The sequence below is a fragment of the Alosa alosa genome, chromosome 10 (assembly GCF_017589495.1).
Source record: "Alosa alosa isolate M-15738 ecotype Scorff River chromosome 10, AALO_Geno_1.1, whole genome shotgun sequence".
In the NCBI taxonomy this organism is placed as follows: domain Eukaryota; kingdom Metazoa; phylum Chordata; class Actinopteri; order Clupeiformes; family Clupeidae; genus Alosa; species Alosa alosa.
The window spans coordinates 33,994,450-34,018,328 of record NC_063198.1 but is presented as its reverse complement, the minus strand read 5'-3'; the positions used below and the strand labels follow the sequence as shown (position 1 = coordinate 34,018,328).

General features: G+C 44.5%; 1 pseudogene; it reads left to right on the top strand.

Annotated features, from left to right (window-relative positions):
* Positions 1-11,341: 11,341 nt before the first annotated feature.
* LOC125301598 overlaps positions 11,342-23,879 on the top strand; it is a 52,072-nt pseudogene continuing 39,534 nt past the window's right edge.

Genomic DNA, 23,879 nt, shown 5'->3' with positions numbered 1-23,879 from the left:
GAGGAGCAGAGGAGGAGGAGGAGGAGAGCGGGGGAGGAGGGGATGAGGAGGAGAAAATGAGGAGGTGGAGGAGGAGAGGAGAGGAGGTGGAGGAGGAGAGTGAAGGGTCTCTTATCTCTGCTAGGGTTTGTGTGTTGATCTCTTCATGGCGTCGCTGCAGAGCGCTGGTGTCTGGGAGTGCTGTTCTGTCCTGTGCTTTGCTGCGCTGCCCCTAGTGGCCTGGAGTCTCTGCAGCCTGTCCTCTGTCCCCCCTGGACGTCACTGGCAGGCTGAGCCACTGTGCCAAGTATCCGAAGACACTAGAAGGATCCAGTTAGCAGCGGGGCAAGAACCAATTAGCCACCATTGCTAATCCAAAACTCATCATGACCCCATAATTAAAGAAGCCCTATGCAAGTCTGGTTATTCCTTCGCTGTTTCTGGGTTTTCTGATTTGGGCTCGTGATTTTTCATGACATAGCTCCCCCTGCAGCTGGGTAGCAAGTGACTGCTACGCTAAATCCCCACTAGCTAGCGAGCTAGCCATCAAGAAACCAAGCTAAACATATACAGGGCTCACAATAAAACTATCAAACTACATTATAAAAACGAAGTTCACCCAAGGGTAGGCTACTTACAATTTCAACAGCAACAAAGCCAAGTCGAAGTCTGTTTTGCAGTCTTCTTAGAAACTACAATCTGACTACATTTTCGAGGCGTGATTGGATACTTCCGCTGAGTCACATCCGGATGTGTTCGGACCGCGGTCAGAAAGTTGCATATTCGTTTTCTCCGCGGAGAAGCACTAGGGGAAGACGAAGCACCCACCAAACGACCCAAAACGTGTTGTAGAATCATCAGAACGACTCTCAACCTGCATAATTAAGGTAATTTTTGCTAAAATTGTTGCATAGGGTTTCTTTAAGACTGAACATGCTTTATACACAACCTGTAGCCACCAGTGCTAATATAGAACATATTTAATACAGAACTCTTAGCTGTTAGAATTAACAGCAAATGATGAAAATACTTTTACGTTCTTAGCTAACGCTGATCATATTTATTGTATGTCCCCTTAGCCATCAGTGTCAACAAAGATAAAACTCAAATCGAAATAATTCTAAATCTAAACATATCTAATACCAACCTGTTATCGAAATAATTCTAAAGCTAAACATATCTAATAGCCTACCAAGCTGTTAATCTATCAGCGTTAGATCTGCTCATCGTTATCTGCTACAACAGAAAGCTCATTGAATTCAGGGACCTTTAGCAATTAATGTTAAAGCTAAACATACGGAATAAAAAGTCCTTTATCTAATTCACACAGACCCCATAGCTATCAGGGCTAATGGTGAACATATTTAATACCCTTAGCTAGGCCTTACCCCTTAGCTATCCCTTACCCCTTAGCTAGCCCTTACAACTTAGCTAGCCCTTACCCCTTAGCTATCCCTTACCCCTTAGCTATCACTTACCCCTTAGCTAGCCCTTACCTCTTAGCTATCCCTTAGCTAGCCCTTACCCCTTAGCTATCACGTACCCCCTAGCTAGCCCTTGCTCCTTAGCTATCCCTTAGCTAGCCCTTACCCCATAGCTATCACTTACCCCTTAGCTAGCCCTTAGCTAGCTCAAAGATTGTTAAGGCGGAGCAAGATACTTTGTCGTAGTTCCTGTCTATGGGCCCGAAATGGGGATCGAATCCTGTCTGCATAAAGAGGCGTGTCGATGACGTATTGTTGAGCGCATGTTGCAACCGACCAGCATAAATAACCGGCACACACCTGATATAAGGTCGATTTTCTCCAGATTGGAATGCTCAAAAATGCTAAAAATGTACCTAAAATGTTCAGAAGGGTTTGAGGATCATGAAAACGTGTCCAAAATTCACATTCCTAACTCTATAGAACCAAGATCTTAGCATATGTGGTGAAATTCTGAGCTATGGCCATACACTTCAATGGAGCAGTCGCTGCCTCTGCTCTGCATAAAGGTGGATTTTTGACCCCTACCTGGCGAGGCGATCCGGTTCCCAGAAGTGGCTCCTGATGAAATATCTTGCTCCGCCTTAACAATCTTTGGCTAGCCCTTACCCCTTAGCTAGCCCTTAGCTATCAGCTATCAACATCTAACACAGCTCCTTATCTGCACAGAGTGTATTTAATACACAACCTCTTAGTCATCGGCTCAACAGAGAACCAGAACATATTTTATAGACTCTTCTTTTAAAATGCTTCAGTCATATCTAGTCAGTGCGATCAAACACTTTGCTAAATTAGTATTTCATCTAGCTGGAAATATATGGTGTATGTGAATATTTTTTAAAGATTTATTTGCAAATGTAATCTATTTATTATGGCCTCATGTATAAATGGCCACATAGTTTATCTTGTTAGATATGCAATGCTGAAGTAGACTATTGCGTTTAAATAAGAAATGTGCTTCTGTAATCATAAGATTTGCTCCAACATCTGTCTCTGAAAGTACTACAACCTCAGCACAGAAAAGCTCCACATGCTTTGTTTACTTAGCCGTTATAGAATATGTCTGAAAACATAATTGTATATGTCCAACATTACGTTACTTTCTACACAGCCTAGCTTGTGCCACTGTAGACAATGGTAAATATGCGTCCTAATATGAGTCCTTCAAAGTGAGTGATTTTGACCAGGGCCCCACCAGGTGCCGTCAGTAGTTTAACAGCATCCCAGTAGTCACCAGACCAGCAGCACACTTCAGTAGTTTAACAGCATCCCCACAGAGTTCACTAGACCAGCAGCACACTTCTAAATGTGTTCATGTTCACCCTCATGCTAGCAGCACAATTCTAAACGTGTTCATGTTCACCCTCATGCTAGCAGCACACTTCTAAACGTGTTCATGTTCACCCTCATGCTAGCAGCACAATTCTAAACGTGTTCATGTTCACCCTCATGCTAGCAGCACACTTCTAAATGTGTTCATATTCATCAACAGGCTCCCAGTGCCCTGAGACAAAGCCCCTTATCCGTATACAGGTTCACCTGCAGACCCTTAGCAGAGTTGAGAGACCTGACTCACCCCGATAAACTCCATGAGGTGCAGTGTGTTTGTTAAACTCCATGAGATGCAGTGTGTGTTTTAGACTCTGTGAGATGCAGTGCGTGTTTGTTAAGCTCCTTGAGGCGCAGTGTGTGTTTGTTAGTGAGGTGCAGTGTGTGGTGAGCTGCTGTGTTTCGCCACATGGGGCCTTTTGTTCAGTGTGTTCAGTATGTGGTGAACACCATGGGGGATTTACGCTCAGATTTGTACTAGTTTTAATTTTACTTTGTGCTATACGGGTTCTTCCTGTATTTTTTATAGTTCCTGTGCTGTGTTCTGCCCTCAGTCTCCAACGGCAACAGCTCATTGGCTCATCACTCTCCAACGCCAACAGCTCATTGGCTCATCACTAATATGTAGGGCATCATTTGGAGAGCCATCTGAACTGAAAGAAGTGCAAAACACACACACACACACACACACACACACACACAGTGATGGGCTGAGGCACATACATGAGTTTAATGTATCCGCTGGCTGCGTTAGGAGCCAATGAGAGTGGACTGTGTCCTGTGGTTTGAGGGTGTGTAGCCAACACTCAAGTATTCATTCAGACTTGCGTTAATAAACTGCTGAATTGGTCTATCGGAGTGTGTCTGTGTCCTGTGACTTTCTAAGAAAACTACTTTCTGAAAAAATATGTTTACTAAAATTTGTATGGAATTGAGAATTCATAATAATAACAAAATTCATATCATAATAACAAAAGACAAAACAAACAAATCACATGCCAGCAAAAGGCAGTTCAGCTGAGTGTATTGCAAAAAGTGTTTATCTGGTTATACATTAACATAAACAAATGGAGAGGCTTGGTTATTATCAGAGGCGGACAGAGTACACAGCTTCATTACTTGAGTAAAGGTACAGATACCCTTTGCTAAATTTTACTCAAGTACAAGTAAAAGTACAACAGTCAGATGTCTACTTAAGTAAAGGTACTGAAGTACTTGTTTTTAAAAGTACTTGAGTATCAAGAGTACTAGAGTAGCCTACATTTTCTAAATATTGCATTACTACTGCCACAGTGCTTACATTTATGTACAGAAACGTCCTACATGGAGTTATGAAAAATGTTAATCTTAATACCTTGGAGAATGTAAAAGGAATTGAAAGTAAAATCAAGTCATTTTCATCTTTTTACCATGTTGCCAGGGATGGGCAGTATTTCTAATACATGTATTTAAAATATGTATTTCAAATACAAAATACTATTTTGTAATTGAAACACTTGAAGCGAAAAACTATCATTAACTTGTTCAGAAAATTTAAATAGTCTGGCGAGGTGGGGCCACAGGTTGGCACATTCCCCGGGATGGACCTGCTGCTGCGCTTCATCCATTGTTTCATCCATGGTTTCGTCTCTTATCTAAATCTGACCATGGAGTTGACTTTGTCGAAAGCTGAAGGTGATTGCTGATAGGTTGTCCCAATCAGTGGCTTCTGCAACAATCCAATCACGAAGTTTGAGAGGGAAACAACAAATTGAGGGTTTCCGAGATTTTTTTTTTTTTTTTTTTTTTAGAAGTAGTAACGGGTACTCACGGTTATGGATAGAAATGTAGTGGAGTAAAGAGTACAATAATTGCCTCTCAAATGTACTTGAGTAAAGTCATGAGTACTCCCCAAAAATGATACTCGAGTAAAGTACAGATCCCTCAAAATTGTACTCAAGTAAATGTACTCCATACTGTCCGGGTTTGGGTATTATAAGAACCATTTTAGATAGATAGATAGATAGATACTTTATTGATCCCCAGGGGAAATTCAAGGTCTCAGTAGCATACAGACAACACACACACATTCACTAACAGCAGAAAAAGTAATTAAAAGTATATAAATATAAAACACAACTAAGCAATAAGGACAGTAGAAGATAAAGAATATACTAAATATACTAAAATACAAATTATACTAACTAACACTTAATCTAAATCAATTCTAAAAACAGTATCCACATAGTGGTGATTAATCAATCAGAGCTGTGGTGGTAAATAAAGATGTTTCCACTGATTATTTAAAATGGGTAGGAATAATTTTGGACACGCCATTTGTCATATAATTGTTAAAAAATATAAAAATGCTTTTTTAATTCCATGTTTCTACCACATTGTTTTACAACCTTTTGGCATGTGGCAGTGTCATTTTCAGTCAGAACAAACAAACAATTGGTCAAGAGAATTTGCCAGGTATATGAATAATTTTGTTTTTAACTGTATGTGTGTACCAGATAGAGAAAATCGAAACTGTCTTGCTATGCTAATCTGGACTGAGTAGAATGAGACTGTTGTGCGAATTAATAAGTATATATACTTTGCATTACTATGCATTTATTAAGCAATATAGCACGAGTGAGAGTGGGGTTGGTCATGGATATTCCCACGGGTGTTGTTCGGCCGTAGCCACGAGGCCGGAGGCCGAGTCTAGTTAGTGTCTCGTTAGTGTCTTCTTGAAAGAAATGTTGAAAGTCGGGCTGAAATCACATTCATATCTAGGTAGGTTTGCTGCATGCATGTTACAAGGACACTGGGCCATGTCATGTAAGGGACATGGTACTGCAAAAAACGGAAACATAGTCTACATTGCAGAACCACTCAACTTTATTAATTTATGGTGAATAAATGTTACACTACTGTGCACACAGCCTGACGTGACGATGCTAGCTCGTTAGCAGCGGTTAGCTAACTATGCTAACGTTAGTTATCTACAAGTCTCCTCCAAGTGACAATCATATTATCATCAAACCAATAAATAGTTCCATAGAACCCAATTGTTGTATAATCCCATTTATTAGTGACACACTCAGCACACAGTGAACACACAGTGAGGTGAAGCACACACTAATCCCGACGCAGTGAGCTGCCTGCTACAGCGGCGCTCGGGGAGCAGTGAGGGGTTGGGTGCCTTGCTTAAGTTCAGCCATTCTGGTCGGGGTTAGAACTGGCAACCCTCCGGTTACAAGCCCGAAGCCCTAACCAGTAGGCCACGGCTGCCTCATATATATTGTATATAGTGGTGAGATCAATCACTAATCATGACATCTACTCATCACCAGAGATGAAATCAACAAATCACCAATCATGAGATTGACGAATCACCAGTCATTAGATCAACGCATCACCAGTGAGATGCACAGCTGAAAATGGTCATACCTAATGTAGTGAGATACTTCTACAGAGAACCCACTCAGAGATAGATCCTTTTGATTACCTTATATCAAAACACAATTTGAATTTGAATACACATGTCTCAGGCAACATATCGAAAAATTAACAATAATCTAAAGCCTATAAAATGCCTATAAAAAGCCCATATAATAAAATATAGGCAATATATATAAAAAGCCTATATAATGCCTATAAAAAGCCCATATAATGCCTATAAAAAGCCCATATAATAAATTATAGGCAATATATATAAAAAGTAAGGGATAATGTATAGAACGCCGGTCATTATTGGGAAAATAAGTCCCGACAGAGCGAACCGGACCCCGACGCGCAGCGGAGGTGTCTTGTTCCGCCCTGAAGGGACTTATTTTCCCATGATGACCGGCGTTCTATACATTATCCCACTTATTATACGGCTACTTGCCAAAACGAAACAATAAACTCTCCACGATGTGACTCTTTAGCCTACATAGCCTAGGCTGTAGCCTATTTGTTACCGTTTCATCGTGGCTTTTGGTGAGAAACAAATAGTTCGACAACAGCACACACTGAACTTGAATCAAACATTCTTTAGAACACAGCTGATCAACCGTCTGCTTTCACTTTTTAATGAAGTTCCAGTCCTTGCGCAGTAATATGAAAGACGTGAATTAGAAGCACAAAGCCCATTTTCCTTGAGAGCGGTCTGTTATACTTAGCAACGGTCTGTTATTGAGAATTAGCAGACCGCCGAACGTTGGGAAGGCCCATTCAAGTGAATGGAGCATTCTGCAGCATTATGAAGAGCCGTGTAATAAGCCTATATAATGCTATAAATCATAAATCCTGCTGGGTGTTTTGTGCAACCAGCCAGGCCTTTTGTCTGAGGCCCTCTATGGTGCATGAAAGCATGAAAGCCTGCCACCAGCATGGGGGGCCTCTTCCTCTCCCCCCTCTCTATCCCCCTTTTCTCTTCCTCTCTCCCCCTCTCTCTATCCCCCTTTTCCCTTCCTCTCTTCCCCCTCTCTCCATCTCTTCTCTTCCTCTCTCCTCTCTCTATCCCCTCTTCTCTTTGTGGTGCGGGAGTCTCTAGGGACAGGGTTCGGCAGTTCAGGGGAGAATTTCCACTACAAAGTCTACAGCTTCATACACACACACACACCCACACACACACACAAAACACACAACCTCACACACTCTCACACACACACTCACTCACACACACACAAAACACACACACACACACATACAACACACACACACACACACACACACACACACACACACACACACACACTCACTCACACACATATAACACACACACCACACACACACACGCACACAAACACACACACACACACACACTCACACACAAAACACACACACACTCACTCACACACACACAAAACACACGCACTCACACAAAACACACACACACACACTCACACACACCAACACACACAAAACACACACACACGCTCTCACTCTCACACACACACAACACACACACACACTCACACTCACACACGTAAAGGCTTAAAAGCTGTGAAAAGCCTGGGAAGGCTCTAAACTGCAGACCTCTCAGACCAGCACAAGGCTTTGGGGAGAGATGGATCCTAGGATCAGACCAGCACAAGGCTTTGGGGAGAGATGGATCCTAGGATCAGCTGCAGAGGGCAACAGGGAGACGTTCCACCACCTGGAGACGTTCCACCACCTGGAGATGTTCCTGCCCCTGTTCCACCACCTGGAGATGTTCCGGGGTTAAAGGAGCGGAACATCTGGGAAGGGGGGCTCCCTGGTGAAGACCCTGCAGCCGTTCCAATGGCACTGGAAGTGCATCAGGCAGAAATGCCTTGCAGCTGCTCTCACCTGTGCTCCTATGCTCTCACCTGTGCTGTTCTCACCTGTGCTCCTGTGCTCTCACCTGTGCTGCTCTCACCTGTGCTGCTTTCACCTGTGCTGTTCTCACCTGTGCTGCTCTCACCTGTGCTCTCACCTGTGCTGTTCTCACCTGTGCTCCTGTGCTCTCACCTGTGCTGCTCTCACCTGTGCCTCTCTCACCTGTGCTGCTCTCACCTGTGCTGTTCTCACCTGTGCTCTCACCTGTGCTGCTCTCACCTGTGCTCCTGTGCTCTCACCTGTGCTGCTCTCACCTGTGCTGCTCTCACCTGTGCTGCTCTCACCTGTGCTCTCACCTGTGCTGCTCTCACCTGTGCTGTTCTCACCTGTGCTGTTCTCACCTGTGCTGCTCTCACCTGTGCTGCTCTCACCTGTGCTCCTGTGCTCTCACCTGTGCTGTTCTCACCTGTGCTGTTCTCACCTGTGCTCTCACCTGTGCTGCTCTCACCTGTGCTGTTCTCACCTGTGCTCTCACCTGTGCTGCTCTCACCTGTGCTCCTGTGCTCTCACCTGTGCTGTTCTCACCTGTGCTCTCACCTGTGCTGCTCTCACCTGTGCTGTTTTCACCTGTGCTTGCAAAGTTAAATACTTTGAGTCATTGACAAGGTGCAGGGCTACATGGCTCACAGAGTTTTTTGTACCTTAAAATAATGTTTCCAAAATCGCTTCAGTGGTTCATCAACTCGTAACAGGGTGAACGGCAATTCTGCATTCGCTTCGCGGCCCTCTATCGGCTATAACCGCACTATGTAAGTTTGCCAGATCGGGTAGCGGATCTGTAGTTCGATGGAATGAGACATAAGAAACTACAAATTTGACTTGCATCTGATGTTGCAATGCATCGTACTTTCATAAAATCATGCAACATATTCTACCTTGTCTGACATCGTTATTTGCAAAGTGCTGGATAAAAAAATAGCGTGCATGCGACAGAGGAAAAGTTCTTTGGTGTTGCTTTAACTTAAGGATCAACAGGTCCTTCCATGTTCAAAACTCAACACTTAAGGATCAACAAATCAACAACACATCTCCGTCTCTATGTTTGCATGCCCCCTATAATCTAATCTATTCTATGTTTGCATGCCCCCTATAATCTAATCTATTCTATGTTTGTAGGCCCTCTATGATGGTTGAACATTTTGCACATCTTTTTGCCTCTGCCAACTGCAGCCCTCTGACCACACACACGCACGCACGTACACACACACACACACACACATACACACACACACGCACGCACACAAACTGTTTCAGAGCTGAGTCAGTATGACCACTGTTTTCTGCATCCCACTGTCCATATGACAGCAGTGTTCTAGAATGTTCCAGCTGGTTCTGATGAGGTCATGCGATGACAGCACTGGTCTAGAATGCTCCGGTGCGGTCAGTGAGCGGTTGCAGTGTTACATAAGAGAAGTGAGAGTGATCAGCCAGGAAGGAGAGAAAGGGATAGAGAGGACCAGGCAGGAGAAGATAAAATGAGAGAGAGGGCGATATAGAGAGGACCAGGGAGAAGAAGATAAAATGAGAGAGAGGGATGGAGGGGACAGAGAGAGGAAGGGAGGAAGAGAAGATGAGAGAGAGGGATGGAGGGGACAGAGAGAGGAAGGGAGGAAGAGAAGATGAGAGAGAGGGATGGAGGGGACAGAGAGAGGAAGGGAGGAAGAGAAGATGAGAGAGAGGGATGGAGGGGACAGAGAGAGGAAGGGAGGAAGAGAAGATGAGAGAGAGGGATGGAGGGGACAGAGAGAGGAAGGGAGGAAGAGAAGATAAAAATGAAAGGGTGCGTGCACTGTAGAAACGAGAGGAAGAGGGAGGACAGGGAGAGAGAGGAGAAAGAGAGAAAGGGATGGAGAAACGGAGGAGAGAGAGAGAGGGATGGAGGGAAGAAAGAGAGAGGAAGAAAGAGAGAGGAAGAGTGTACAGAGTGAATACTCACACGAAGCTCAGCAGAAACATGAGACAGCTTCATATTCCGCATTCTTGTTCCAGAGGAAACAGACAAGTTTGCAGTCAGAACCAGGGGCGGACTGGGACCAAAAATCGGCCCTGGCATATTTGGCCCAAGCGGCCCTCAAATCGGTCGGGCACACCTAATTAAATACAAAATCTTTGCATTACCCTTAAATATGCATATATTTCCAACTGTTATGGAGAACTGAAAGTGATGTAGGCCTTTTGGATGGATTGGATGATCTGACTGATCAGAGGTAGCCATGGAGCACATGATCTCCATATTCAAGTAGCCTAGGCTATACAAGCAATTATTAAAGAAGAGTTTCTGCTTGAATTCAAATTATCATTTCAAATTATTCAATAGGCTACATTTAAACTATACAATGCTCAACTGACAGCAACACCAAACAGTTACTGAAGCCTATGTGTAAAGAGCTAAATTACCTAGATTGTCGTACTGTAGACGTTAATCACTGTAGGACAACTACATGGACAACATGTACATGGCGGAGACTAAAATCATTTACCACATAGACGAGGAGGAAACGAGGGTGGGGGTCTGACGTGAGCTGTTATTGGATCAGTCAAGTGTCAATATGGAAATGTAACCAATGGGCCGCTGATTGTCCTTCCTTTGGGCCGATCGTTGGCCAAAATGATTAAATTATATATATGGCCTATTCTATCGGCCCAAAAGGTGCGTCGGCCCACCGGGAAAATGCCCAGTATGCCAGATGGCCAGTCCGCCCATGGTCAGAACAAGAGAGAGGGTGAGAGAGAGAGAGAGAGAGAGGGTGAGAGAGAGATGGCGAGAGAGAGAGATGAGGGGTAGGAGGAGAGAGAGAGGGGTGGGGTGAGACAGAGAGAGAGAGAAGGGGTCTTCGTGATGGCGTGAGAGAGAAATGCTATCGCCATGGCAGCACTGACCTCTGAATCACATCATGGAAGAGCTTTATGTGACTTTGGTGTGTGTGTGTGTGTGTGCCATAGCATGTATGAATATCAGGATCGTCATGTGTGCATTAGCCAGTAAGCAATGTTGTCCATCATCAGGCTGGATCTCCGCGGTACACTGTGAGCATACACATGAACACAACTATCTCATCGAACACCAATGTCCCGGCATGGTCTCCGTGCGCGCCACACGGTGGCAGCACGAGGCAGGGGAGGCGAGCGCGGCTCCGGAGGATGTGAACATTCTCTTCCTGCCTGCACGCGTCGCCGCAGCAGCAGCAGCCAGCCAGCAGTGCGGGCGAGATCACGGGGCTGGAGACAGGCGCGCGGCAGGCAGCAGTTCCATGATGTCCGCCTCCCAACCTGCCCAGACCACGAGACGATATTTATTGTGTCGCGTGCACTGTTTCATCTTATTTATTGAATCATAATCTAATTTATTTCATTTCTGTACTGTCTCCGCCCGCTTTGTTTGGCGACCGAGCAGTTTGTCTTGTGATTGTTCTCGGTTCACTCTCATGGCGGAGACTAAAATCATTTACCACATAGACGAGGAGGAAACTCCTTATTTAGTCAAATTGTCAATTGCACCTGACAAAGTCACGTTGGCGGATTTTAAAAATGTCCTCAGCAACCGTTCGGTCAACAGCTACAAATTCTTTTTCAAATCCATGGATCAAGATTTCGGGTGAGTAGCCTACCTGACTCGCATCTGGTCCGTTCACACCGGATCGCTCTTTGTGCAGATTGCAGATTGTTGGCAAAGGTGAAGTCCGTCCATTTGGGACAGGAAGGTTGAGAGGGACATGTGGCCCACACCTTACCTGCAGCGACTCATGGCAAGCTTGTGCGGACTGTCACTGAGAGCGCGCCGGAGCATCAACACCGGAGCTCTGAGGGAGCGTCTCTCTCAGCACCTGCTCTAGGTAGTGCCAAACATCACGTGTGCTGCTGTCGAACACACACCTCGGTGGTGCACGTTCTCGCATCTAAAGGGAAAAGTGGGCTCGAACACAAGTGCAACAGGGACAGGTGCATCATAACAGTTCATCTGTTAATCACAGAGTGTCCGGGCCAGCGGGTGGGGGCTGCTCTGTCTCTAAATTAGAGTGTTATCATCGCCTAATCATGGCTTCCTCGCTCTTATGTGATGACAGCTGAAAATAACTTAACCCTTCCGATACCACCTTCCTTGCCTGACATAGATAGCATTTATATTAGTCATTACTCATTAGTCTACCGTATCGGTCAGTCTGCCCGTCGCTAGCTCATTGCTGCACGCTCAGTGTTAAAGACATCAGGTCCATTTCGCTGTTCCACATCCCTGATAATGTAACAATGACACACTTGTGGGCGGTAATAAAGGCCGCGTTATTTTTCATGACAATGTGTGTGGACGGCATGGACACGTGCCGTGGCACTGCCCGACGCTTCATACTAGTGTAGATAAAACACATCCTACGGTACATTACCGACAGGCTGCCGCGGAGGTGAGGTTGCTGGGAGACCGCTGCGTGGGAGCAGTGCTGAGCGCGCGCGCATCCGTGCAGCGGGGTGGGCTGTGTTGGAGTGCCGTCACGAGTGGTGTGTGTCTGCGTGGAGATAATGAACAAGACGAGAGAGACTACAGTCATCTCATCAAAAACATAACGTTTTACCGGGTGCGGACAAGCCGCGGGGAAGGGCAAAGCGGCCCGACGCGCATGAAGGCCAGTACCGAGGAGGCGGCGCGGCCCGTGCGCAGCATCACGCGCAGATTGTGAAGGCGGTACTGATCATAACAAGCCATTGATGCTTTTAAAGCTTTGGTGAATGAATTTCCTGCCGTTCACAGGTGTCTAATATATTGTTTAGCTAAAAAATACCATTATTTAAATATATAAATAACATGTCTTTCTTGGATAACTCTGAAAGTGCCCTTTCATCATGTCAGTTTGTTACCATCACCTGGTACATGCCAGTGTAGTACGACAATATTTACATGTCCAAAATATTGCAATTCTGCAGTAAAGTGAAGTATGTAGTGCAATGCCATTTTTTCATGTCCAAAATATTGGATTTCCTACATATTTACTCAAAAGAATTCCTCCAAAAGTTCCTTTTGGATCAGAAAACAGCAGTTTTGACTCTTGAAATAGAGCGGTTATTGTTTGTAAGGAACTTGAAGCTGGATGGACATTCATGGCCGAAGCAGCGGAGGGGCCGGCTGTACGCGTGGACATTCTAAAGGTGTTTGTTTTGGTTAACTTTGGAGTGTCCTGAGCCCAGGGCATTTACATTAAAGTAACTCAATGTAAGAACTTTTAACTTACTGGGTGCCCATTAGAGTTGTGCCGATGGACCGTGTCATCGTCCATTGTGATGGCTGACCAACGATAGAGAGTCACCATGGTGATGCCAGGCCCCACCCCGTCAGACACACACTGATCCTGGTCTCTTCTATAATTAACCTAAACACTTTGCAGGGATTGCTCTGTAAATGCAATGGAGATATAAGTAATGCATAAGCATGCTATTTGAAATACTGTAGCCTGCCAGAGACGTGACGTGTTATTATGTGAAATTACCGCGTCAGGCTACACAATTCATTATTGATCTTGACATTGTTAACCTCTTGGCTTTTTTACATGTCTTACACTGTACATTTACATTGAAATATTTAATGTTGTACAAGAAAATAGCTTCAATTAATGAATTATTAGTAGCCTATTGTATAGTGACATGTTGCTCATCGCCACTCAGCTCTTCTGTGGCTGCTGCACTGAAGCCCAGACTTCAGGTGAACGTCAAATAACTTTTGTCTGGTTAATACTTTTAAAGACAAATTGCCTTGGCCATAATGTCAAATCAAATGAAAGAATGAAGGGCAATTCCATAGAAAATTATGTTTTTTGTAACATCCATAACACCAATAAAATGTGATGGTATTGTATGATGTGAATGATTACATTAAAATTTGAACATTTACTCTTTTTGGCTGAAGAATGTACAAAATGCACAAAAAATGAACGTTATCATTCACATACAAATGCCAAAGCATTTTACTGGCGTTATGGATGTGACAAAAAGTCAATTTTCCGTGGAATTGCCCTGAAGTGACACGTGATTCACACATTTATTACACGTGATCAACACACATTTATTAAAACTGATAACACACATTTATTAAAACTGATAACACACATTTATTAAAACTGATAACACACATTTATTAAAACTGAAAACACACATTTATTAAAACTGAAAACACACATTTATTAAAACTGAAAACACACATTTATTAAAACACAGAAGAGAAACAAAATGAAGAACCAGAGAAGAGAAACAGACCGAAACTTGGGATTTCAACTTAACTTAACGCATTAACTTTTTACCATGCAAAGCATCGGCTACAAAATAAATACTTAACTTAACGCATTAACTTTTTACCATGCAAAGCATCGGCTACAAAATAAATACTTAACTTTACATTACATTAACTTTTTACCATGCAAAGCATCGGCTACAAAATAAATACTTAACTTAACGCATTAACTTTTTACCATGCAAAGCATCGGCTACAAAATAAATACTTAACTTTACATTACATTAACTTTTTACCATGCAAAGCATCGGCTACAAAATAAATACTTAACTTTACATTACATTAACTTTTTACCATGCAAAGCATCGGCTACAAAATAAATACTTAACTTTACATTACATTAACTTTTTTACCATGCAAAGCATCATTTACAAAATAAATACTTAACTTTACATTACATTAACTTTTTACCATGCAAAGCATCGGCTACAAAATAAATGCTTAACTTTACATTACATTAACTTTTTACCATGCAAAGCATCGGCTACAAAATAAATGCTTAACTTTACATTACATTAACTTTTACCATGCAAAGCATCGGCTACAAAATAAATACTTAACTTTACATTACATTAACTTTTTACCATGCAAAGCATCGGCTACAAAATAAATACTTAACTTTACATTACATTAACTTTTTACCATGCAAAGCATCGGCTACAAAATAAATACTTAACTTTACATTACATTAACTTTTTACCATGCAAAGCATCGGCTACAAAATAAATTATGTCAGTGAAATATTTTAAAGTGGTCATATGCTACACGAATGAATGTTTAAAAAACAATATAGGCAAAATCAAATTTGAATAGCTGCGAAAAGTGCGTAAAGAAGGCTAATATCTTTAACCATGTTTACATTTCGATGTTTCTGGCCAGAAATGCCAACAGACAGTATTCACTTTCTCTGGTTTTAAATCTTTACACTTACCCCCCCTTATTTTGAGTTTTTGCTCGAAATTGCACACCGCCTACTAACAATGGCCTCCATCTGTTAACTGCCTCCATCTGTCACTGTTGGTTTTATATTTAGTGCTTTCTGCAAAAGCCTCAGTAATCGTCAGCTGACCCTAGCTCTTTTGCTAGGCCCAGCACGTGCAGTTATCGTCTTATTGTTGTATGTATTTGTGTTTGTGTGTGAGTGGGAAACACCTGGTTCCACCAAGGATGAAACACCGTTTAAACAAACCTTTACATACTGGATAAGATCATTTGTTTTTCCAGATCATTTGTATATTGTACAATAGGTATTGACATTGCATACTGGATAAGATCATTTGTTTCTCCAGATCATTTGTTTATTGTACAATAGGTATTGACATTGCATACTGGATAAGATCATTTGTTTCTCCAGATCATTTGTTTATTGTACAATAGGTATTGACATTGCATACTGGATAAGATCATTTGTTTCTCCAGATCATTTGTATATTGTACAGGGAACTTTGGCTTCATGTTCCCATGTCACTGGAGATAATGACAGAGGCCAACGAGCTTAACGAGCCTAGTGAGCTCTGGAGATAATGATAGAGGCCAACGAGCTTAACGAGCCTAGTGAGCTCTGGAGATAATGCCAGAGGCCAACGAGCTTAACGAGCCTAGTGAGCTCTGGAGATAATGACAGAGGCCAACGAGCTTAACGAGCCTAGTGAGCTCTGGAGATAATGACAGAGGCCAACAGGCTTAACGGCCTAGTGAGCTCTGGAGATAATGACAGAGGCCAACGAGCTTAACGAGCCTAGTGAGCTCTGGAGATAATGACAGAGGCCAACGAGCTTAACGAGCCTAGTGAGCTCTGGAGATAATGACAGAGGCCAACGAGCTTAACGAGCCTAGTGAGCTCTGGAGATAATGACAGAGGCCAACGAGCTTAACGAGCCTAGTGAGCTCTGGAGATAATGACAGAGGCCAGCGAGGCTTAACGAGCCTAGTGAGCTCTGGAGATAATGACAGAGGCCAACGAGCTTAACGAGCCTAGTGAGCTCTGGAGATAATGACAGAGGCCAACGAGCTTAACGAGCCTAGTGAGCTCTGGAGATAATGATAGAGGCTAACGAGCTTAACGAGTCTCACAAGCTCCAGCGTAATCACATCTGCCACTGCTGTCCTGTGGTCATTTGTGTTTGTGTTGTCCACCCCGAGCAAATGGAACTGGCATTGTTGTTGTTGGTGTGTTGACCGTGTGGCTCAGCAGTGTGTGTGTGTGTGTGCGGCTGCATTGTGTTGACCGTGTGGCTCAGCAGTGTGTGTGCGTGTGTATGTGTGTGTGTGCTTGTGCGTGCGTGTGTGTGTCTGTGGCTGCATTGTATCACTCGCCCAGACTCGAACCTGCATCTCGCAGCACCTTGAATTGGGAGTTGAGCTAGCAAGTGAGCTAACAGCCCAGGCTGCTAACATCACTTAGGCGTCGGGAGGGAGGTTTACACAACGTACCAGCTGGCTAGACTAGCCTGCTCTGGTATCCCCTACACCATCATACTTCTCATTTGGCAGCTGCCTTTAAGATGATACAATGAGTATGATACGTATGCTAATTCTCTAGCTGATATACTTTTGACTGTCGTAGTGATTGTCTCAGTTAAACAGTTAAAGCATCTCTCACTGTAAGAATGTTATCAATAGCTGTGTGGTTAAAGCATCTCTTACTGTAAGTTATACATGAAGCTCTGCAACCATATGCCACATACAAATATGGAGGAAAACCTCGTATTCACACACATATTCACACACACACACACACACACATACATACATACACACACATTCACCCATTCACACACACACACACACACACACACACACACACACACATTCACCCAAGTCGGATACCTCGGGGCACAAGAGTTTTGTCTCCGAGCAAAAAATCCGACCTGACTTGACGTTCGAAAGTTATTTTTCTTGGCGTTTGTCATCCCAGCTTAAAACTCCTTCCAGGTTGACAGGAGATGGCGTTGGTCATCCCAGCTTGTGTGGACCACACTGAATCAGACCTTGATTAGTGCCAACCTGGCAACGGGCTCTTTGCAGAAAAGGCTCTCAGATGCGGCCGCTTTGTTACCAGTGGAGTGGTAGCTGTGTTGTAACGGCATCTTCTGTAAGATTCACTCCGTGCTGAATATCTTATTTGCCCAATAATAACAATTTTAACACGCGCACAACTCCTTCTTTATCGTAACGTGCTGGTTCCCTAGTGCAACACCCAACCTGGTCCGTGTGGACACTGTTACATTAACAGTAGGCAGGGTCAAACACACCTGGTCCGTGTGGACACTAATTACATTAACAGTAAGCAGGGTCAAACACACCTGGTCCGTGTGGACACTAATTACATTAACAGTAGGCAGGGTCAAACACACCTGGCTCGTGTGGACACTGTTACATTAACAGTAGGCAGGGTCAAACACACCTGGCTCAATCTTGGGCAGTAGCAGATAGCTGCTATTGATACTAAAGGGGTTCTATAGGGCACATAGCTGCTACTGATACTAAAGGGGTTCTATAGGGCACATATGATCTGATACTAAAGGGGTTCTAGTATAGAGCACATATGATCTGATACTAAAGGGGTTCTAGGGCACATATGAACTGATACTAAAGGGGTTCTAGTGTAGAGCACATATGATCTGATACTAAAGGGGTTCTATAGGGCACGTATGATCTGATACTAAAGGGGTTCTAGGGCACATATGAACTGATACTAAAGGGGTTCTAGTGTAGAGCACATATGATCTGATACTAAAGGGGTTCTATAGGGCACGTATGATCTGATACTAAAGGGGTTCTATAGGGCACTGATATTAAAGGGGTTCTAGTATAGGACACAAAGCTGCTATCAAAGGGCACCATTACAATCAGCTGGAATTCACTGCTTGTTCAAATAAAAGGGAGGCTAAGATACATCCTTAGACACCTGCCATGATTATATGATGATACCATTCAAAGAGAAGGAACAATTCTGTTGTTGATCTGAATATGTTTTACAGCTTGCATGTTATGGTATAACCAATGTGCTCTCTCTCTCTCACACACACACACATACACACAGCTTGCATGTTATGGTAAAGTTAACATAACCAGTGCACTCTCTCTCTCTCTTACACACACACACACACACACACACACACACACACACAGCTTGCATGTTATGGTATAACCAGTGTGCTCTTTCTCTCTCACACACACACACACACACATACACACAGCTTGCATGTTATGGTAAAGTTAACATTACCAGTGTGCTGCATTTGTGTAAAGGTGTTTGCCACATTGCTTAAGCCAAATTAAATAGCTTAGTTATCATTTACCTTGTTCAAATCAGAATTTTTTTTAATGCATAGCGCTCTCACCAAGACCTTCATGTCATGCGAGCAAGCATTAGCAATAAAATCAGTTTAATCAGGCTAGGCTATGCTACACTAGGCTACATTGGAATATCCTGATGGTAGGGCTATGCTACACTAGGCTAGGCTATGCTACACTAGGCTACATTGTTTTCAGTTGGAATATCCTGGCCGGTAGGGCTATGCTACACTGGGCTAGGCTATGCTACACTAGGCTACACTATGCTACACTGGGCTACATTGTTTTCAGTTGGAATATCCTGACGGTAGGGCTATGCTACACTAGGCTAGGCTATGCTACACTAGGCTACACTATGCTACACTGGGCTACATTGTTTTCAGTTGGAATATCCTGACGGCAGGGCTATGCTACACAAAGCCGATGGTGAGCTGTGGTGTGCAGCGCGATGCTGCGCGACATTTAGAGCTTTTGTCGGACGCCCCGCCTCTATTTTCTTTCTGTCACTTACGTTGCTCTGCTATTTTGAATGAGAAATATGACACATAGACAGGACTCAATGTGGATGGAAATATGACATGTTGCCGGTCGAGTCCTGGCCATGGTGTGGTGGCGTTTTGGCGTGGTGGCGTGATGGGGTGTTGCCATGGTGGCGTGGTGGCGTGTTGCCGTGGTGGCGTGGTGCCGTGGTGGCGTGTTGGCGTGGTGGCGTGTTGGCGTGGTGGGGTGGTGGCCTCCCATCCAGACATGTAAAGTCTGGCTGCTTATGTGCTGCTGGTGCGCTGTCTCCATCTGTTGTCTTAGCCCTCATTTCCTCATTTCCTTACTCAAATCACTGTTGCTTGTCGAGAGCGGAGCCCTCCAGATCACCTGTGATTTACCTGGCAAAGCAGGGGGGCGGATTTACCTGGCAAATGCCACCTGCTAGGCAGGGGGCGGCTTTAAGAGAGCTGTAGCCAGCAGCAGGAGTCCAAGAAGAACAGGGAGAGCAGACTCTGCGTTGGGTCCAGTTAGTCTGTCAATCATGCAGACACCATCGCTGCTGCAACTGCTGGTGTGTGTGTGTGTGTGTGTCCGCACTTCCTGTTCTCAGGACAGGACACACATCTTGGTGGACAAGAAGCTGAATCAGACTGAGGCTCAGACGTACTGCCAGCAGTACCATGTCCACCTGTCGTCCATCCTCACCCCAGCTGACCACCAGAAACTCCAACGCCAGAACCACGCACAGACTGCCTGGATCGGGCTCATTCGGGGGGCTCAGAACTGGACGTGGCCAGATGGCAGCACGCCGGCCTTCTATAACTGGCACCAGACTGACAAGTGTGCTGCAGTGACCACAGACGGACTCTGGGTGACCAAGTCCTGCGATACAAATCTGCCGTTTATCTGCCAGACCGACCAGGGACAATACTACACTGTCCCGCAGGACAGGACATGGCAGCAGGCAAAGACTTTCTGTGAGGAATACGGCCTCAGTCTGGCCACCTTCAGAAGCGTGTCCACCAAACCCAGCCAGTGGCCAGACACCCCACACTGGATTGCACTGAGGAGAGAGGATGCAGGCTGGAACTGGGGGGGGGGGAGGATGGGGGCCTGAGCTACTCTAACTGGAAGACCGAGCTGTTCTGCGGACTGATGGACTCTAATGGGGAGTGGAGAGATAAGACGTGTGATGACCAGCACTTGTCTATGTGTGAGGACGAGCAGACATATCAGCTGACCACGCAACCTCTCAGCTGGCACGAGGCCAAACAGGAGTGTGAGAGGAAACAGATGCATCTGGTCACCATCCACAACGGCAATAAAAACGCGCTTCTCCGAGACATATTCGATGATGAGTTCTGGATCGGTCTGTTGAACAACCCCTGGAAGTGGTCCGAAGGCTCCAGCGCTGAGCTCCAATACTGGAGCGAGGGCGAGCCCAATCACCATGGTAACCAGGTATGCGTACAGATGGAGAACGGATTGTGGAAGGCCGTGCCGTGCTCTCAGCGTCTGCCCTTCTTCTGCTTGATGAGGCCCCAGGAGAGGCTGAAGGTGCTTAAAGCGCCCTCTGGCTGGGAGGAGGCTCTACTGCACTGCCGGGGGCTGGGGGGGGACCTGGCCAGCATCGGGGACCATGGCAACCAGACGCTCATCCAGGAGGTGGTCCAGGCTGCCGCGACGACGCATGTGTGGGTGGGCCTGCGCTTCCTGGCGGGGGAGTGGCTTTGGATGAGTGGCGGGGGTTTGGCGCACCATCACTGGGCACCAGCAGGGGGCCAGCAGATCTGCCCCCTTCATCACTGCGGGGCAATAGAACGCGACACAGGCTACTGGGTGCCCAGGGGCTGCGAGGAGCAACTAGACTTCCTGTGCCAGCTGCCCTGATGTGTACTTTATTGATCCCTGATCACTGATGTGTACTTTATTGATCCCAGATCACTGATGTGTGTGTGGGGAAGGGAAATTTATAGTTAGTGTTACCGTAAATTCTCAAATTGTGCCTGGGGTCTTTTATTTACTTAGGCTGCGCAAAGCACAGGCCTTTATTTGGGGCAGGCTGGTATTCGAGGCAGGCCTTTATTTCTTATAGGCTTCTGTTGTAGAATTTTATTCTTAGAAAAGTAAAAGGCTACTCTTAAAGTATCAGTATAGTATAGTATAAGTATAGTATAGTATAAGTATAGTATACGTAAGTATAGTATAGTATAGTAGGCCAACACTGTTCAACACCTCCTGTAGCCGGCACACCGATTGGCTATCATTGAACGTATGATGTGCTGTAACGGAAACCTTATTGCGTAGCCAAGTAGCCTAAATTGAGTTATTTTTTAATTATGCATGATTTACTTTTTTATTAAATTCGTAAGCTGGATATGTGTGTGTCTATGTTGTTAGGTGTATGTGTATTATTTATAAATATGTTTGTTTATGGTGTGTGGTTGTTTTGGTCTCCTCTAGTGTGGGGTATATATATGTGGCTGTATCTATTTTGGGATATACTGTGTGTGTATGTTGTGTGTGTGTTTACCTTTGTATGTGTATTACTTTAAGCTTCATGTATACATATCAGACAGGCATGTGGGTTATTTATTGATTGTATATGTTGTGTGTTTGTTTTTCAGTATGTGCCTTTGTTTGTATGTGTTTATGTTTGTGTTTGATTGTATGTGTTGGATTATTTAGGTTTGTTTGTAAGTATGAATGTGTGGTTATTTTTGTTTGTGTGTGTATGGGGGTGATTTAATTTACTGTGCGAATATGTGATGCCATACAGTTGAAGAGTGGTGTTTAAATTTACATTTATCAACAAGTTTATTGTGTATATTACATAGATGTAAAGAATGATATGAAGTGTGTATGTGGAAATAGCAAAATGTGTGGAAATATTGCTAAATGTGTGTTTACATCCATTTGCTGCCAGAGGGCATGTATGTAGCTTGCTACGTCTCTTCTGGTGGACCAGACTAATAAAGTGCTGTGTCATGTTTCTGATGGACCAGACTAATAAAGTGCTGTGTCATGTTTGGGATATTTTCTGTGTTCTGTGTTTGTGTGTTTATTTATACTGCATCCTAAAGCTCTACAGATTAGCAGATAAACAACCAAAGAAACACGTAAAGAAAGTGACTAATATATATATAAGTGACTATATGTCAAATATATTTAGATTAATGATTTACGAGCAGCCCTCCTCCTCCACCTGTTCACCTGTAATAAGCATCCCTCCTCTACCTGTTCACCTGTAAAAAGCATCCCTCCTCCTCCACCTGTTCACCTGTAATAAGCATCCCTCCTCCACCTGTTCACCTGTAATAAGCATCCCTCCTCCACCTGTTCACCTGTAATAAGTATAGTATAAGTATATATACTTTTTTGATCCCGTGAGGGAAATTTGGTCTCTGCATTTAACCCAATCAGTGAATTAGTGAAACACACACAGCACACAGTGAACACACAGTGAGGTGAAGCACACTAATCCCAAGCAGTGAGCTGCCTGCTACAACAGCGGCTTCGAGGGAGCAGTGAGGGGTTAGGTGCCTTGCTCAAGGGCACTTCAGCCGCGGCCCACTGGTCGGGGCTTGAACCGGCAACCCTCCGGTTACAAGTCCAGAGTGCTAACCAGTGGGCCACAGCTGCCCACTTCCCTCCACCTGTTCACCTGTAATAAGCATCCCTCCTCCACCTGCTTGTTCACCTGTTGCTCCGCTTATACTGTCTCACATCCACAGGGGTTGCCAACGGATACCACAAGTGTGATCTGAGGACTGAGGGGTCTAATATCACCATGGTGATGTGAGGGGTTAAATATCACCATGGTGATGCGAGGGGTTTAATAGCTGTGAAGCGCTAATTGCATACCGCTACTATATCACATGTGCGATCTCAGGACCACGGGCTGCTACCAAGCCAAATAGGCTGATTTCTGTGCTCTATAGCAGGTATTGTGGTGGGCAAACTAGAGAGCTGGAAGTTGGTTCCAGAGCTGAGCAACATAGAAGCTAAAAGCTAGAAGCTGCTTCACCGGTTTTAGTTGTAGCATTAGCATAGTTTAGTTGTTGCATTAGATATTAGCATAGTTTAGTTGTAGCATTAGATATTAGCATAGTCTCTCCAGTGATCTGGGGTTGAACAGCTGTGTAATGCTGTAACTTTGAATGATTTATAGACTCAAAGGTTTAGACACAGCAGTGCTTTTTGAAGTCATTTCTGTGGCTTACTGGGAGCCAGTGGGAGGACTTGTGTATTGGAGAGATGTGGACAATTCTCATGTCAAAATGCTACATTCTGAATGAGCTTTACAGCAGCTGAATGCACTTTACTGCAGCTGATGCACTTTACAGCATGTCTTCCTCTTTCATCACTCTATCCCCCCTCTCTCCACCTCTTCTCTTCCTCTCTCTCCATCTCTTCCCTTCCTCTCTCCTCTCTCCATCTCTTCTCTTCCTCTCTCCTCTCTCTATCCCCTCTTCTCTTTGTGGTGCGGGAGTCTCTAGGGACAGGGTTCTGCAGTTCAGGGGACAATTTCCACTACAAAGTCTACAGCTTCATACACACACACACACACACACACACACACACACACACACACACACACACACACACACATAACCTCTGTGTGCAACCCCATTTCTTCTCCCCCACCCTCTCTGTGTCCCTCTGGCTCTCACAGGCGTGTGTGTGACTGTAATCCCACTGAGCTCATTCACGCACATTCA